This window comes from Hakea prostrata, chromosome 2 (assembly GCF_041222555.1).
Source record: "Hakea prostrata isolate BN-2017 chromosome 2, UWA_Hpros_2, whole genome shotgun sequence".
NCBI lineage: Eukaryota > Viridiplantae > Streptophyta > Magnoliopsida > Proteales > Proteaceae > Hakea > Hakea prostrata.
In genome coordinates this window covers 74,615,953-74,633,918 of record NC_142601.1, presented here as the reverse complement: position 1 = coordinate 74,633,918, position 17,966 = coordinate 74,615,953, and the positions used below count along the sequence as shown (strand labels likewise).

Here is a 17,966-nt window from a genome sequence, read left to right as displayed (position 1 = left end):
CCAGAAGGAAAGAAAAATTATAAACAAACTAATCAAATCGCTACTCACATCCTATCCCAATACAATGAGTAATCAAATCTCTGCTGAGATATTTATTTTTCCTTACCTTCCGAGGAAACATCCGGGAGCCCTTTTAACAGTTTCTGCGACCACGGTAACATTTCTTTGGGTCAACAATATCAGACTAAAGAGATACACCCAACTCCTCCCACTTCTAAAGAGATTCTCTGTTGAGTTGGGCCCCTGCCTCTTTACTTCCTCCTCTCCTTGTTGCTCCCCTCTCTTCACTTGCAAGGCAGTTCTTTGCATTCAGTGATTTCCCATGGCTCAAATGAATGACAACTGCAACGTCAGTGTGTCCAACTTAAACTAACCATTCATAGGGCTTGACTATATAGAAACCTGATATCTATCTGAATTGTATGATGAACAATAATGCAGTTTGATAGTGTAAAGGAAGTGCAACAAATACCTCTCTCGTCCGTCAAAAGAATAAGGGATATAACTTCTGGGTACAATCATTATCACCTGCCAATGATTGCAATAAAGTATCAGCTCTTTATTTCCTTGAAATGATTCCACTTGGGCTGCACATAAATATGGAAGAGTCATGGGTTTCAGATCTAACTTAATTGGGCAAAAACAGGAAGAGATGCAAATCTGTAACATGAACCGAAGAACTGCCATGTTTGTTCACCTCAAGCTATATAATCTTGAATGATATATGAAATAATGTACACAAACTTGTGCTGAAGAAGTAGAAATAACTCAGAGAAGGAAATACCTATAACTTACAACATTTGGCTCCAAAGGATGGTCACAGCTAATCATGGGGCAATTGTGAACATCAATTCCTTGATAGTGAGCTTGTTCAACAGAGATTTTTATGTCTATATGCATTCTACTTGAATCAAATAGCCCAAAATGTGTTTTCCCAATATTGGACAAAAATGCAACCCACATGACAAACTGAAAGAACAAACAGAAGTTTCAACAGACCTATAAAAGTTGGGTTCAGCTGACGATAAGTTTGAGAGGGCCTTCACGTATCTTTCAAGATCCCCATTTCTTTAAGTCCTCTTTGCAGTATTTCAACCTACAACTCAAATGAACTCACTTCATTTAACATAGCTTACATTATGTATTAGAAAAGAAGTACCTCATCTTCTTAATGCCCACGAAATTTTTTAACACAGAGACAGACAAAAGAAGTAGAATAAGAACAGTGAGAAGACAGTGAAGAGTAGTTTTGTTAAAAGATCATTGAATAAAAGTATTCAAAAATATAACATGACCATCATCCCCCAACCCCCTCCAAGTTGTCAGAAAGGCAACAGGAACATCTAAAGTATAATTTCTTAACAAGATACAAAATAAGGAAGAAAGGGATCAAAACAAGAGGAAAGAAAGAGATGGACATACGTCAAACAGAGACATCGCTAAGAGAAAAGAGAGGGGAGGAGTCCAGCAGAAATGCATAAATTTATTCAAAATAAAAAGAAAAAAAAATCAATCATATATTTCATAATCATACTCTGACCATACCATCATTGAACTTGATAGGTATTATGTATTTGTATATGGAATTAAAGAGATAATTCAACAATCTTATGCAGAGAGCTCAAAATCACCATTATTGCAATCAGAAAGCCCTTGCAATTTTTTTACTAATAGAAACTTCAAAATAGATTAAAATAACTTATCTTTGCTGACTCCAAGTTCATAATCCACAAGGAAGAACAGCTATATATATAAAAATATATGAATTTGCAACAAAAAGGGTTTGTGTTATACTCTGTTATGCGCTTATCATTCAGTAATCCGTTCACTTTATGCACCCAATTTCCTCTCTGGTTGTTTATAAACCAAAGTGAAGTCTAACAGCCTATGTGTGCAGCCATTAATAAGGAATGGGTATTCGTGCTATACTTTGTCATGTGCTTATCATACAGTAATCCATTCACTTTAGGCACCCAATTTCCTCTATTCTGGTTGTTCATATACCAAAGTAGTTTACCAGCCTATGTGTGCAGCCATTTATAAGGAATGGGGAAACAAACCAGTCCAGTTAGAGATGATGATGAATACAAATAACTTTTCAAATATAAATAGGAAGAAGAAAAAAAGCCCTAGATCAGAAATATAGGAGAGCCCCAAATGAGAGGAAAACAAATATAGGAAGGTTGATGATGGTCTTTGGAAAAATCATCAATGAAACAAGATGCATGATGCAAAATCTTCTCTTCACATATTATTATGGACATATGCACATATTTCTGAAGCTTTTGAAACTATTCTGTCTCTATTACATGGATTTACATATGTTAACATCAGAAAGTAGGAACAGTAGCAGGAAGAGAGTCCAATTTTTGGCTTATTTTGTTTCTTTTTCATTTTTCCATTTCGATCACTGGAACCCCAATAACTGAGATGCGCATAAACTAACAAAACAGAACTGCTTGCCTTATCTAGTAACAACCAAGACATTCAAGACATACAACATTTAAAGAAATAAAAATAAAAAAGGAAAACTCATAACTAATATCCTTAAAAGTGGGAAACGCTCCACAACTTAGGTTTTCTGAAGAGACCTACCAATAGTTTCAACAAGTAAGAGAAATCAAAAAGGAGAAAAGAGGGATGGGCAAGGAAGAATGCATCGATGTTTCATCCGGTACCCATTTGGGGTCCTTTTGCAAGGAAAATGGAATAGTCACCGTGTTACGCCATAAGTTGCTTTTACTCCAAGGAATGTGGAGCATCTAATTTGGTATTCCACACTCAAATTCCTCTGCCTCCAACATGGGAAGTGGAGAACTGTCTCTGTAGTCTGTATAAGATACAAAAAAATAAAAATAAAAAGGATATGAAAGCTGATGCACTGTTCAAACAGCCACACCATTGTCTTCCTTGAATATCATCTTTCCATGAATTATCCTATGGGTATGAGAATTCAAATCCAATCCATTAGTATAACGAAACATGATCATATAAGAACAGTTTCTGCCAATATATTAGCTAGGGAGAAACAATGTAGCACAAGTTCTGGAAGGCAAGCTTAGGAAAAATCTATTCTGCTTGTCTTACAAAGTCAAAAGGCATAAGAGCTTCAACTTTAACCATGCATACATCAAGTTTTCTTTTGATACAACACATTTGGAATAGTATATGGACAAGTGCATCACTGCCAAAGTTCTAACTCTCAGTTCAACATCTCTACATTCATCACCATAGCAAGAATCCTAAAATTTTAACAAAAAGAACTGTAGAATTCTATGACCTAGCTGAAATTAATAGAAACCTAGAAATTGTCTCAAAGTCTAGATAAGAATCAAATGTTGTAAAACTTAAAAAAGACTGGGAATCACAAGGCAACCAGAAAATTAAATTCCCATTATTAACCACTCTTAAAATGCATTTGGATTTTCCTAGTCCGGAAGCAACCAATTAAAATAAATAGCTACAACATCCTAGACATGGCATCTGAAGGGGTTTACGCCGAAAGAGACATGGAATCCTAGACTGGGAAATTTATGCTTAAAGGATCAAGGGATCCTCAAGGAGAAAAAATTCATTGTGAAGAAAGACAGTGCAAGAAGCATACTAATAAAAAGTAGAATAATATTTGTGTGATAAAATCTTCCGCCAACAATTGTTTCCTTCTATTCTTCTTCCTTACTCTGTGTAAAATTGAAGAGTTCACCACTAAAAATCAAAACATGTTAATTAATTAACAAGAAAAAAAGAGCATTTCATCCGCTACCCATTTCCTGATCATGATCTCTCTTTTTTGTCTCCACAGTAACACCCCTGCTCCTCCATTCCAATTAGCAAAACCAACGATTTAACACTCAAAAGGACATCCACTGTTTAAAATCAGAACCAAATTGAGAAAATTCGTACAGGAATAATGGCCATTAAAATAAATAGATTATTGAAAATGCTACTAAACACTCATATTTGCAACATAAATTATAAATCCCACTAAAAGAACCTACCTTTTGTCTCGCTTTTCCTCAAAGAAAGAAAGATTGGCAGCATTGGAGTAGATTCGCACTGAAAAACCTAAACGTTACTGTAGGTGCAGCAAATCCTTGGCAGCATCTCATTACTCTGCCTCAGATTTGGCATAAAAAAAATAGGAACACTTGAATTTATTATTTTATCAAGTAAAAACCATAGTTAAAGATTAGATAGAACGCAATGCCCATTAGAAAAATAATAATAATAATAGAAGTGTAAGGAAAATGAAAGAAGATAAGAAAGGGGGATATGACCATGGAATCACCACCAATCAACTAATGGATCACCACAATAAGGGCTGGAATGTTGTGAATCACCCAAGAACTAGAAGCCAAAAAGCCAAATCTTATTCACCATAAATCATGGACTGATAAAGAACTTTATGACTATTTAAAGAAAATTAGAACTTCAATCATAATCAGTTACAGAAAATCTGGAGGTAGAAATCCTAAATCACAACCTAGGATACTTCTACAAAACTGGAAAACTCGTAGTATGGTGTAACCTGAACCATAGTTCATTCAATGTTGAACCCACTTCTTGTGGCTATGCTTATAACCCTCCTTGTTCTGCACCTAATTATTTTCATGGCTTCCCAACATTCAGAGCATTAAGGCATAGTCAGAAAGTCATTTACATGGCCCACATAGGAAGGACTTCTTCTTCCATCTTTTGCCATGTCACAATTCCAACACTTGTATAGGTAGGGCACACCACAGCCTAGAACCTTTTAAATTTCAGAAGCATATTCAAATATGTCAGTAATCTCCCTTCCATTTTCAGCTATCCAATTGTGTTTAACAAACTTTTTTGCTGAGTATATCATTTTGAACCCCTTTTTTTCGGAAACAACAAAAAGATAGAACCCAATATCATGCCATGAGGCCCATGACCTATTCTGTTTTCCCTAAACTAGACATGTGAGCAGGGGACTACTTGCACACTAAATTTAGGCTCCTGATTGCAGCCCATAAGAGAGGGGAGGAAATTCCATTTAGGACTCTTGAGGTAGCCACATTTATTAAATCTCAAAAAAAATCCATTACCAATTACAGTTGGAAAGTGAATCAGGCTCATCGACCAAAAGATATCCCCATCTGAAGTTTACAACAAAAAGATCACATTTAGGACTCCCTGAGGTAGCCACATCTCCCTTTTTTTTTTTTCTTTTTTAACTTAACGGGACATATTGATTATCAAGATGCCACCCCTTCCCATTAATGTTTTTCCCCCATTTACAGAAAAAACTGCTTTGTCCATACCACCATTTTTATACTCTTATTCCTAACTTCCTCCATGAATTACATCCGTGTCACTCTCTTCAGTATTACCTTTACTTCTCCGTACTAAAAACCCCCTCTTTGATAATCAAGTGAGAACACCAAAAATACCCTCCCTTTTCCTTTATTCTTCTTTTCCTTACCAAATCTCATCCCCTCTCTTTTTTCCTTCCACTGTCTAGCTACCAACTGCATCTCCTTCCCCCTTTTTCCTCCTACTTTCTAGCTACTCCACTCCTTCCTTACCACTTCGCCTACATACACCCAACTCCTCCCACTTCTAAAGAGATTCTCTGTTGAGTTGGGCCCCTACCTCTTTAGTTCCTCCTCTCCTTGTTGCTCCCCTCTCTTCACTTGCCTCCTATCTTTACTTTTCACTTTATTTAATTTTAAAAAACGAGACCTCGCCTCCCCATTTCCTCTCCTCTCTTTCTCTCCAACCAAAACCCTCTCTTCACATCCTCCCTAGTCCCTACCCACATATTTCCCTTCCCAATCTCACTAACTCATCCTCTCAAATCCATATCACCACCAAACCCCTCATTCTTTCTTCTTCCTAAGGAAAGTGTGGAGAGGAACAACTAAAAAGGAAGAAAGAAGAGGAAAACAACTAGCAAATTTTTCAGACCTCTTTAACTGTCCCAACTCAGATGCACACACACCCCACTGGTCCCAGATAGATATTCGGCACTCTTCGTTTCCATTTTTATTCCATTTTATTATATGCCTTACCAATTTAGTTGGTTATTATTATCAAAACTTTAGTTTGTCTATGTTAATTACTTTGAAGTGGTCTAGTTGTAATTTAAAAATTCTGGGATGGCTAACACTTTAATCCTGCAAAGAGGAGCATCATTTGTGATCCAATACCCTGATCCTATTCACAAGGCAAGGATAAGACAAAGATGATGAAATGGGTACAAATCTTCACAGGCACATCTACAGTGAAGCTTTATGAAAAGGATACCACGTTTCTCAGATGGAATAACAGTCAACAAAAGATATTCATGCTGGAACTTATCCAATAATGTAAATAGCTAGCACTATTTGTTTGATTCTGATTGCTCCATAGGTTCTGTACCCTAGTGTCATACTAGTTTCATCTTTCTCTTGAAATAAGATTGCTAATTTTACTATTCAAAAATAACTGGAACAGTCATAACTTACCTTACTGACAAGACAAGATTAGCCACTGCATTGCTCCGTTCCGTACAGTAAACATGGAAGGGGGAATTGAATTGTTCTATGGAAAAATAGTCGGAAGGCCGTATTCTGCTTCTGACTGTAGATTTGAGGAAAACTGAATGCTGATGTGGATTGTGGGTGAATTGGGTTTGTTCATTGTTTATGCTTTCTCCTTCTCCTTTTTCCTGTGTCTCTGACTAATCCAATAATTATAATTCATGCAACTTTTTCTTGTTGTTTACTGGTAAATAATGTTATTAGAAACCCTAAGATGTGGGAATAAATAATATTAATAGGAGATTCAAGCAATAAATGGAAACACTGGTTTCTTTTTTTTTGTCACAGTAACTAGTAAGGCATTACCTAAAAATTTGCCACTTCATATTACAAAATTATAGGAACAGATTCTGTCATACCTAGATGACACTCCATGCTTTTCCCTTAGACCATAAGGCATTCCAATACATTTATGTAAGTAGCGAAGTTGCAAACAAGCATCTTGATCCAACTGTATTTAACCAATGTAACATGAGCGATAGCATTAAATGAATCCAATCAATAGCATGTAGAATGTTGTCCATGATGGAAAAAAGTTAGATATCACCTACACACTTATCACGAGATCTTACAGGATTTGATTCATGAGATAATTAACAAAAGATGAACCCCACTTACCTGAGGACTCATAATGAGACAGCAAGAAGCATCATTCCAACCACAAAAAATTTGTTTAGTTTGACAGGACCCGTCTGCTCCAGTTTCTGTGTAGCCATAGCAGGGGTGTCAGGAGTATCCTTGGCATCAAGAGGACTGAGCTTATATGGGATAAATGGGGTAACTCAAAAGTGCAAACAAAGCAGGCATATTAGCAGCCTTGAACCAGGTAAACCACGGGCTTGCAATTTGACCCAAGTTCCTAAGCTAACATGAGACAAAGCAGATTTTAAGCTGCAGCAGTTAGGAAAAGCACACTTGAGTTTGCAGAGAAATGTGATGCATCAGACAAGAGCGATGGATAAGTAGATGAGATAATGACAAGTGATAAAATTAATATTAGGAGAACAATGACATATTTTCAGTTTCTAAAATATGATATGGATCTATTGAAATATTCAGCAACTGAATGATTTAGATAGAGCACCCTTGACCACACTCTAGAACAGATTAAAATCACAGACAAAATGCAAAACGAGTAAGAAGGACTTTATGTTGAAGAATGCAGGAATCTTCATTAAAAACACATAAATCTAAATTTAATTTTTTATCTGAAACATGTAGGAAAGAGATGAACGAAAACGATCGTTATACCTGAAACTGGGACAGAACCAGATAGAAGCCAAGCTTCTTCAACGACGGATCACCAGGTCGCTACTAGAAGAAAGGGTTAGCGACTTGATAATAAGTATGTCTCCAGCTCTCACCGCCGTATTTGGCATAGTCAAGGCAATAAGAGAATCGCTAGTGGTCCACCCCTACGACAACCCCCAAAGTACTTTTCCCCAGCCACTTCACAAAGTAAGACGCAATTCGATCCCCAAGCTCCGTTGTCACAAAAAGCAAAGAAAAACGATACAACAATCAGCCAGATCACCTCGCTCGTGAAAGCCGAAAACACTATCGTCCCTATAGATAATCGAGGGGAGAGACGGAAGACGACGAAGAAGAAAAAAACAAAGGAAGATCTGAAACCTTCGGATTTCCTGTTTCTGGAGATTTATATTAGGAGAAGCGATATCTTTTGGGAAAGAGAGATACACGAAGGCTATGAAGAGTGGCGAAACTAGCCATGGTGGATAGAACGAGAAAACCCTAAATGCTAAATCAGTCTATTGAACTTCGGAAAGAATAATCGAACAATGACTCGAATGGCGAGAAATACGAGAAGAAGAATAAGAGACGAAGGTGATGGATGAACCAGGAAAAGCAAAGTGAATCAAACAAAAATAGAAAACCGCTCACTCCATCTGAAGTTCTTCAAAAACCTAGAATGGTGAATCATAAATACTGAAAACGGTCGATCATATAGGGTTTGGATCTTTCTTAAGCTTCTCAAGAATTCGAATCGTTTCAACACAGGGAAATGAAGCGAGAAAAATAACCGTTGGAATGATGTCAAAATTGACAGACACTTATTATTTATACCCAAAAGAATACGAATCGACAGACGCGCTTATAAACCCTTTACGCTTTAATGTCGGTTGAATATATATATATATATATATATATATCGTATCATATAATACTATTATACTATCATACTACTATTATAAAAGCACAAACTCAAAATTCATGGGTACATTTTTACTTCCCAAAATAGCCTTCTTCCCTAACTACATTGATATAATTAATTACGTCAAACTCATGGCTACATTTTTACTTCCCAAAATAGCCTTCTTCCCTGACTACATTGATAAAATTAATTACATCTAAAATTGTAAATTCATATTTTATACTTTCAATAATATTATATTCATTATAGTTTTACCTGAATCATTAACAACAAGCAGCCTAAGGAATATGAAGAGTTTCTCCTAAAAACTAAGAAATATTAATTGAAAAAGAAGAAATTAATCAAAATCAAGCATCTAAACGTTAGAATAATCAACAACTAGCGTAAGGAATAGGAAGAGTTTCTCCTTAAAAACTAGGAAATATTAATTGAAAAAAAATAAACTAATCAAAATCAACCAAGCATCGTTTGACATTTGGCTAAGTTATTTATTCAACAAGTGTTTGAGTAACTTTTTTTCTCCTGGTAGGGTTGTTTAGTTGTTTTGTCATTTTGGTTGTTAAACTTTGAAGTATGATTTGTGACTTTGATGTTGTTATATTTGAAGTTAACGACTATGTTACAATTTCCAATCTTATATATTGATTATATAAATGAACTTTTCATTAAGTGCAAATGTTTCATACTAAAATGCTAGGAATTTTATGTAACTTTTGATATTTGGATCAAATATAAAAAAAAATTAACACTAGAATGCTTTGATCACTTAGTCATCGCTTAGTTGGCGCTTTGTCGCTTTATTACCTTGGAAGCCCTCCATTGCCTTGGTCGCTTTATCACTTTGACAACCTTGCTACTGACATTGAGATTCCTACCCCTTCAATTGTTCAGATTATGAAGGTTGTAGAGTAATCGCTCAAACAAAGGGCACTCCCATGTGGATTGCAATTTTATTCAGTCCCTCCAGAATAAGTAGAAAAAGAGTTGAAAGAAACACAGGCTTGTTGGCTTGTCTAGGGTGTTTTAGCTTGCTTATTGTTGTTCGCCCTCTTGTTTGTCTCAATTCCCTAGCCCCCCCCCCCCCCCCCACTTTTTCTCTCTTTTGGAATGAGTTCTTATTCATCCAGAAAAAATAGACAAAACAGAAAAACTTAAGCAAAATCACAACTCAAGCAAAGTGAAGCATGTCTTCAAACACAAGCTATGGAGATGAATATGCAATAAAATTGTACATCAAAATCCACTATTTTCAAACTCACTTTGGCTTCACAGTTACAATAAATATAATGAAAGGCACAAAAGAAAGCATAAAATCCAAAAAAGAAAGATTGACATATTTAGTTCCGAGGAGGCAAGGAAATCATATTTTCATTACGATGATATATCGAGTAGAGAGTTAACACCTCGGGATAATTGATTATTACAGTTTCTAGGACATTGATACAAAAGTTGAAACTTAACCCATCAAAATCCTTCTCAACTTTCAAGTTGGAATTTTATATCCTTGCCTCTTCAATTTTTAATTTTATACGCCTGCATGGAAAAGGAGGAGGTACGTCAATTTGGTACAAAAACCATTAAACCGTCCGTATCGAACCGTTTTGAAATTTGGCACGGTTTATATCAAAACCGAATTTGGCAAAAGAAGAAAACCAGCAGAAAAGAAGTTGATAATTTATGTATTCTTGCATCCAAAACCCTCTTCTCAAAACAATCATCCTAGAAATACGTATGCCATACCTTAACCCTAGAACGGTAACATCGATCTCCTCTTCAACATAAATTGGACCTAAAATTCCATCGCGAACATCAAGTAACTTTTAATGCAGTATCGAAACCCTTGCACAGTCGAACTAAAGAAGAGGAGAGTTCCGAAAGGAACGCAGTGCATTAGTCGTCCTGGTTGTTCAAGAAAGAGAGAAATGGGGAACAAAGAAATCCAAAACCAAAATCTAGGGTTTTACGAGTATCTAAAAACCAAAAACACAAAAGAAATAAGATAGTGGAGGAGAAGAAGTGGAATCTGTTTCGTGCGTACCTGTTTTTTTTTTTCTTTTCTTCCAAGTTTTACAAGTATCTAAAAACCAAAAACACAAAAGAAATAAGATAGTGGAGGAGAAGAAGTCGAATCTGTTAGTGGAGGAGAAGTAATCGAATCTGTTAGTGGAGGAGAAGAAGTCGAATCTGTTTCGTGCGTACCTGGTTTTTTTTTTTTTTTTTTTTTTTTCAGTAAACTGAAAACAGTTTACTTTTTCTTTATTCCCAAGCCCCTTCTCTCACTAGCCACTCTTCTCTCGTTGGTCCGTTCTCTCTCTCCCTTCTCTCTTCTCTCTCTGAGTTTATTCCCAAGCCCCTCTCTCACTAGCGACTCTTCCCTCGCTGGCCCGTTCTCTCTCTCTTCTCTCTTCTCTCTGAATTTGGCTCCTATGACAGAAGCGATGGAGATGAAAAATCAGAAAATTATTGGTAAAATAAGTAGGTAAAATAAATTTAAATGTGAGTAGCAAATAAGAATTTAGAATTCGTAGAACTAGGGATTTGGGAATCGGTTAATGAAAGAGGGTTTGATTTTATAAATTTAATAAACTTTAACTCCTTAAAATGTAAATATAAAAAATTTAAATTAAAAAAAAAAATAAAATAAGGGCAAATTCGTCATAAAAGTGATAATTTGTCCTTAAATTGACTTTTTCATTAGTACAGGGGAGGCAGATGCAAAGTCTTAATATTTTTGGACTAAAAATGACATAGATCAAACCTCAGGGGGTCCAGATGAAAATTACCCGACTTTAAATTATCTTTGCTGGACATTATTTGTATTTACTGCTGTGATTCACTTTTTTCTTTTTAAAGGTCAGATAACGTGTAGAAAGGTCAATCTCAGCTTTTTTGTTTTGGCCAAAAAAAATAAAGGTCAATCTCAATTGTTATTCAACCGTACAATTAAAAATTTACTTTTAAGGAAAATACACTTAAAATTCAATTAGAAACTAACTTACGAATTCTTTATTTATTCTTTTCCTATTTCTTCTCTCCTTTTCCTAATAGGGAAACTAGAAAAACCAAATATTAATAATTTATTCATAAATCTTTTCGATGCTCAACCAGACAACCACATTCTCTCTCTTCCTATAAAGTTCTTTTATGGTTATTGTTTTTATTTTAATTTTATATTGTAAACGGAATAAGGAATTTTTTCCCATAATTTATTCTTTAAAAGAAAAAAATAAGAGATAATATATAGAAAAAACCATTGTCAAAATTAAAATTATTTTTAAAAGATATTGTTATAAATTTTAAAAATTTCTTAGTAATTTACTTCAAAAAAGTGGGAAAAAAAAAAAAAAAAAAAAAAACTAGAGCCCACTAAAGTCCCACTTATGATTTACTTTATCAAATTTCATAAGTAGTCCCCACCACAATTATGTAATGGGAAAACGTCAACGGACCACATTGTTCTTTCTTGGCAGAGAGTTGATTCTCAAAAAATCAAAGGAAAGAATAGTTTTAACATTATCTAGATAGTGAAGGAGTTTAAATCACATAAATCACAACAACTATAAAACCCCGAGAGGTGCTTCAGTTGTTTAAAAACTGACAGCTCCAAGTAGAAGATTACAGTTCAAAATCCTTCAAGGGTAGGGTCATAGTCCCACCAATTAACCCCCATCCCCAATATATATAATATTTTTTTGGTTGAACCCCCTTCCCCAATATATAAAATCAAGGAAATATATTAGAGGTCATTATTTTCAATTAACCAACGTATGGCCTTGGCTTTTTCCCTCAGCAAGCCCAATCCCTAACTAGTAAGGGCAAGGTATAAAGGTTCCCAATTTCTTGATACACACAGACCTGATCATGTTTTCAAAGTGATTGAGATTTCCAATTTATTCATGCTTATTGTTTTTTTTTTTTTGGGTAAAATTCTTGCTTATTGTTGCATCAGCTTCATTGGGTATTGATTTTTCAATAATTAAGAAAATCTTGGGTGACAATTCTAAAATTTCATGATTTCCTTCTAGCAGCTTTGGAACTTTTATCATAGAAGGACAATCTTACAGCTTCAGCTGAATGCAACCACTATGATCATTTAAAAGGACGAGTCATAATGTAGTAAGTGAAATATTCTAAGAAAAATGATGACACAAGTTGGAATCTTAACCATCAAGGCGGTCAAAATTGTTTTATTTGATTTGGTTTTTCCAAAGTGACTTTTCTAGAGTAGCTTGGAGTCCAAGAATTGTTTTATGTTTATGTTCCTCCATTACATATTTAAAAGGAAGATTCACTTATGAAAAATTGATAAAGTAGATCAAATGTGGAATCTGTTATGAATGGGATAAAAGAAAGATGTGACAGCAATGTTATCCAGCGATTCCAAATTATAATCAAATTGAATAGTGGTTTGGCTAATAGTTGGATTCAGGCTGTAGCGATTTTGAGACCATAACCAACAATTATAGCCCATTTTAAGAATCCTAATCTTACTTTACCTTCTAAAACATAATTTTCTTAAACAGGTAACTTAAGCTAACAAATTGCCTCCTTGGGTTCACCAAAGAAAAGAAAATTTCCTTCAGAATCAAACAGGGACAATTAAACGAAGGCTTGAATTGCTCACTTCACACCCTTGATGATAAGATGCAGGTTCCAAGGGTTATTTCTTCTGAAGAACTGAGACTCCATATTTAATTCGACTCCATAGTTTCACAAGATATTTTTATGAAAGTAATAGTAAGTTGCTCTTTGTAATATACTACTTTCAAAGCATATGGAGACACTTATAATACATAAGAATATGAAATTTTCAGACTAAGAATTTGCCTTTTCAATTCTTGTTGTTTAACCAATAAAAATCAGATGAGTTAGGTTCATAATACAAATTAATTTAAAAACAAATGTGTTTGAGTAACCTATAATTGAGAGATTGCCTTTTTCAATGGTGTAAAAATGTTATTTAAAACAACAATCACATTTCTATTGACTTTTAGACTATCATGTTAAAGCCAATGATATTGTATAAGTATTGTCATTGTCCATTATAAACGGTCTCATTAAAAGGAAAAAAAATTAATAAACTAATGCCTCACTGTAGGATTTATACGGATTCCGCCCAAATCTATTTCTGAGAACTCCACCTGCTTTGAGTCATGACTTCTTTGCTCTACACCAAATACCAAACAACAACCCCACATAAAAAAAAAAAGTTAAATCATTTGCAGGAGAACAGACATTGATGGGGTTCAGAATACAGAGATTTTCTACCATTAACAAAAACCCATAAAGGATTTAAACACATTTCAGATGGGTATCTCTTAAATCCAAGATAAAATGCCAAATGAGCAAGTTTCACCTTGAGATTTCAGATGGGTATCACCTCTCGAAACTTCAAGATATCAGGCGAACTTCGGCGAGATTTCGCCGATTCGCCAGGTAGCGAACCGACAATATCTCCCGAAATTTCGTTCATTGGGTAAAACTAGTGGAAAAAATTATTAGTGATTCTCTCATGATTTTAAATTTTGAAAGTCGAATCTTAATAAGGTGTAATGACTATAATGCCCCTCTCTTACCCAATCCCTAGGTAGGTGAAAAGATTCTTCGTTCACTCATTTTCTTCATACACCTCGTCGAAAACCGCCCACCACCTTCATCCCCTATCGGAAATTAGGCTTTTAGGTTTAGGCTTTAGGTTTGGATTACATACTCTTGTTTTGTTAGTCCATCTCAATACAAAAACTAACTCCATTAATGGTGATGATGAGCAAGCTATGGGGATGCACAATGGAAGCCCATGAGAAAATCACAACATATTGTTCATTACAGTTGTAAGGGACGAATCAAGTTGGAAGCCTGCCACCGCCTTCATTTTCCATATATTGTACATTGTTGCCTACAAGTATGAACCAACCAAACCCCTCATTCAACAACAAAACCCATATTTGATAGAAATAGAAACTAAGAGAGGGAGATAGAAAGTTACATTGAAGATGCAAACAAGAAAAAATATATCACATTTCCTGCAACTAATGTCAAGAATAAAATAAAATAAAATAAAAAGATATGTGTACATTCTTAATAGTGATTGTACGAAATAAATCTGATTTATTTATGTAGAAAGTAAAGGAATTCAAAATCAATATCTAATGAATTGGATTTAAGTAGTGGTTGGATTTCAATGTTCTACGAGCCCATCAAGTACATTGAACACATGTTGGCTATGAAAAACTGGATGGAAAAGACCAAGGTTCTAATCATTGCCCATAAACTATTGTGAGAAATCTTAGTTGGTAACAACCATTTAACACCATTAAAAGTGTGTGTGTGTGTGGGGGGGGGGGGGGGACCAGGGGCAACATTAATTATCATTACTATTGGCAATGTATATCTAATGGCAAAAATAATTGTTTCAATTGAAAAAATAGAAGTTATTCACACTTAGTTTGGACCACATACAATATAAATTCATATTTGAACAAACACCACCACGGGCATTTGTATGTGTAATTTTTTTTTTGGAAAAAGGTAGCTTATTTAGACTAAAGGAAAAAATGGCATGCGATGGTAAATCCTCCCATTGGCATCCTCCATTATAATTTTGGATAGAGCTCAAGGATGTTTATAGAAGTATAATACATTTCAAAAATAGTAAAGGAAGCCTCAGCTAAGTAATCAACAAAACTTGGAGAGCCAACTTCCGAATGTCATCGACAAGGTACACCAATTTCCAAGGAGTACAATATCGCCCACATAGCAAGACCACAGTAGTTTGATTATATGATTGAACTTGGACGTGTTGGCCATGAGTAGCCAATAGCGCCTGCAAACCCCACCATATGGCAAATAATTCCATTAACAACAAAATTTGTTTCTCTGATAGCTCTTGAAATGCCAAATATACAGAACCACTGCTATCACAAGCAAGCACACCATAACCATCTGAATTTTGCTAGAGTGAACCATCACAGTTAAGGGTAATTCAACCTAAAGGTGGGGCACAACGTTTCACCGCCTTGGGACTTGTAAAGCCCACTTCACACCAATACGTCAACATTGAAAGAAAGACCTACTAGCAGTTGTGTCTGCTACTTGAACCTGGGTTCCGCAGAACCTCATGCAAGTATCACAGACCACCCAATCCAAAACTTCACTAGCCAATGCCACCTTGGCCCTGAAAACTCAGTTACCAAACTTGCAAGCAGACCACGCTAACACCTCCTTCCAAGAGCTTCGAGCCGGGGCCCTGAAGCCATTCAAGTGCAGAAGAGCTCTCCAAATGGTCTGAGTATAAGAACAAGCAAAGAACAAGTGATCATGAGACTTTATCGCCACACCACACAACCTACATGTGGGGTTATTGATGACACCCCAAGCTGTGAGAGATTGCTCAGCAAGAAGTCTTTCCCGCGCTGCTAGCCAAGTAATATAACTGAACCGACTAGAGCCATTGACTTCCAAATGAGGTTAACCCATTGCACCTTGGGCAATTTCTGCCGAACCAAATGGTACGCTCCATTTATGGAGAAAGAGCCAAAAGGAGAGAGAAGCCAAATAGGCAAATCATGAGGGATGCAATGCCACACTTTGATTGATTGGATGTCATGCCACCTAGACTAAATAGCAGCATCAACCGAAGGATTAATCCACTCATTAGAGTTGCTACGAAGAAGGTTGACATTGTCACTGGGGTGGCAGCCTAAGGCCTCAACAATCAAGCCAACCGATGAGCAAGGCTACCGCTCAATAGCCATGGGTCAAACCATAACCGAGTGTTAGCTAGCCCCATCGATCTTTAATAAGTTAGCGTATGCTGAGAGTTGCAATAGGTCTAAGGCTAAAAATTCTCCAAAAAATGAGAGAGCAACCAAGCAGGACGACTTAAATAGACCAAACTGAATCATTCGCTAGCATAGGAGCTCCAACATGAAAAGGTCTTACTTACAAAAAACCAGATATAGGGGAGTGTTATCAACGTTTCCAACCACATCTCTGGAACGGAATAAGTTGAACTAGAGCCAGGATTCAAGTTTGGGCAAGGGTGGTTCAATGGGTGCTTCTCGGATAAGGCACTTCTCAGGGATCTTCCCTTAGAGAAGCTGTGTAATGAATGCCATGTCAGTGACACACAACTACCCTCTTGTGACTTCTCGGTAAAGGTGGGGGAGAGTGAGGAATTCGATATAATACTTATTCAGTATTCATTTTAGCATTTAATGCACTAAGGATTGTTGATATCCCGCTGTGGATATAGAAGTTTCTGACTCACTCAAAGCTCTCCTCGAGCCCTAAACCGGCACCTCATTTGTACCCCCGAATTGTGGGCTGTTGTCACGTCAGTATCACTATGGCGCTGACCTATGATTCATCAACAAAATCTTCCAACGGCAGGATTATCTGACGATTTAGCTTATCTCTCAAGCCCCTTCTAGAAGTCATCTCCACCCTCCATCTGATCAGATGCGCATCTAAGGGCAATGAGGCGCCCACTATCTCCTTAGGTATGGATCAGCTATATAACCCATCACTATGCCTAAACAATGGTAAGACTTGAGCACTCCAACAATTACTCTCCTGCAATTACTCTTGAACAACATTCTCTCCTTCATCTTCTTGAGCATTTATTCCTCAAGAAGAATCTCGGGCTTTCTTACTTGAACTGACTTAATCATTGGAGGTGGCTTCCCCGTCCCCAGAGGCAGCCCACTCTCACTATTGTTTTTGTCTCAGGAACGAACAAGGAGCTAAGAATACATTTTTCACCTCAACAAGGAAGAAGGCATCCTTATTCCAGTCCTCTAAACGTCTCAACCTCAACCCACCTTCCTCTAGAGGCCTACAAACATCATCCCAAGCAACTTTGTACATTCCTGAGCTTCTTCAATGGTCATTCTTGTGGTGAATGCCATCCGCGCAGCAGTCGCCCGATGTTGGGTATTCACCTTGTTGTCATTTCATCGATGCAAATTGGCAAAAGATGAAAATGAGTAAAATGAATGGATTTGCGGAGTTGAAAGAAAAGAATCGAAATAGAATAGGTCAGCAGCCCAACATTTGATTGATTGGTCCTTCAATAGCCAAGTGGCAGTTAGCCCATCTTTTCTGCCTTTGTGTTGGATGTTCTTATAAATGCATGTGACAATCAATTAGAATATCACGAACAACGCCATTCAACACTCGATCTCTCTCCGGATTCGTTCTTCACCTTCAAGCCCTTGTTTTCTCCCTTAGAAGGTGAGTTTTGATAT

The 17,966-nt window shown here is 36.3% G+C and overlaps 1 long non-coding RNA gene across 6 annotated transcripts; it reads right to left on the bottom strand.

The window, feature by feature from the left end:
• Nucleotides 1-203: 203 nt before the first annotated feature.
• On the bottom strand, nucleotides 204-11,261 carry LOC149026481 (uncharacterized). 6 transcript variants are annotated; one of them, XR_016171847.1, is made up of 8 exons: nucleotides 10,459-11,261; nucleotides 10,180-10,251; nucleotides 7,164-7,249; nucleotides 6,905-6,996; nucleotides 3,999-4,113; nucleotides 1,000-1,096; nucleotides 473-528; nucleotides 204-342 (listed from the first exon to the last, which is right to left on the bottom strand). It is a non-coding gene; the product is annotated as an uncharacterized LOC149026481 (long non-coding RNA). The 6 variants fall into 6 exon arrangements; XR_016171848.1 differs by having other exon boundaries at nucleotides 10,122-10,617; nucleotides 10,757-11,261; XR_016171846.1 differs by having other exon boundaries at nucleotides 10,180-11,259.
• Nucleotides 11,262-17,966: the final 6,705 nt, after the last annotated feature.